Source organism: Papaver somniferum, unplaced genomic scaffold, assembly GCF_003573695.1.
Source record: "Papaver somniferum cultivar HN1 unplaced genomic scaffold, ASM357369v1 unplaced-scaffold_25215, whole genome shotgun sequence".
Lineage (NCBI taxonomy): Eukaryota > Viridiplantae > Streptophyta > Magnoliopsida > Ranunculales > Papaveraceae > Papaver > Papaver somniferum.
Genome location: NW_020635726.1, coordinates 1 through 357, shown reverse-complemented (window position 1 = coordinate 357; position 357 = coordinate 1). Strand labels below are relative to the sequence as shown.

Here is a 357-nt window from a genome sequence, read left to right as displayed (position 1 = left end):
GCTATCAAGTTTTTGGCGCCGCTGCCGGGGATCGAACCCGGGTCACCCGCGTGACAGGCCGGAATACTTACCACTATACTACAACGACGCTGCCGGGGACTCGGGGACTCGGTAGCGCCGCTGCCGGGGACTCGGTAGCGGCGTTGTTGCTGTTTGCCGGGGACTCGGTAGCGGTAGCGGGGACTCGGTAGCGGCGCTGTTGTTGTTTGCTCTTTACCTTTGCTCTTATTTTCTGCATTTTACTGCATACTTTTCATTGTCATTGCATATCTTGCACATAACCTCATTCTTGCATCTTCATCTGTCACTCTTGCTGTCACTCTTACAAGTTATTTCCCTTTGCTCATTTGCTGCTCA

The 357-nt window shown here is 52.9% G+C and overlaps 1 non-coding gene across 1 annotated transcript; it reads right to left on the bottom strand.

The window, feature by feature from the left end:
• Positions 1–16: 16 nt before the first annotated feature.
• On the bottom strand, positions 17–88 carry TRNAD-GUC. The gene has a single exon. It is a non-coding gene; the product is annotated as a tRNA-Asp (tRNA).
• Positions 89–357: the final 269 nt, after the last annotated feature.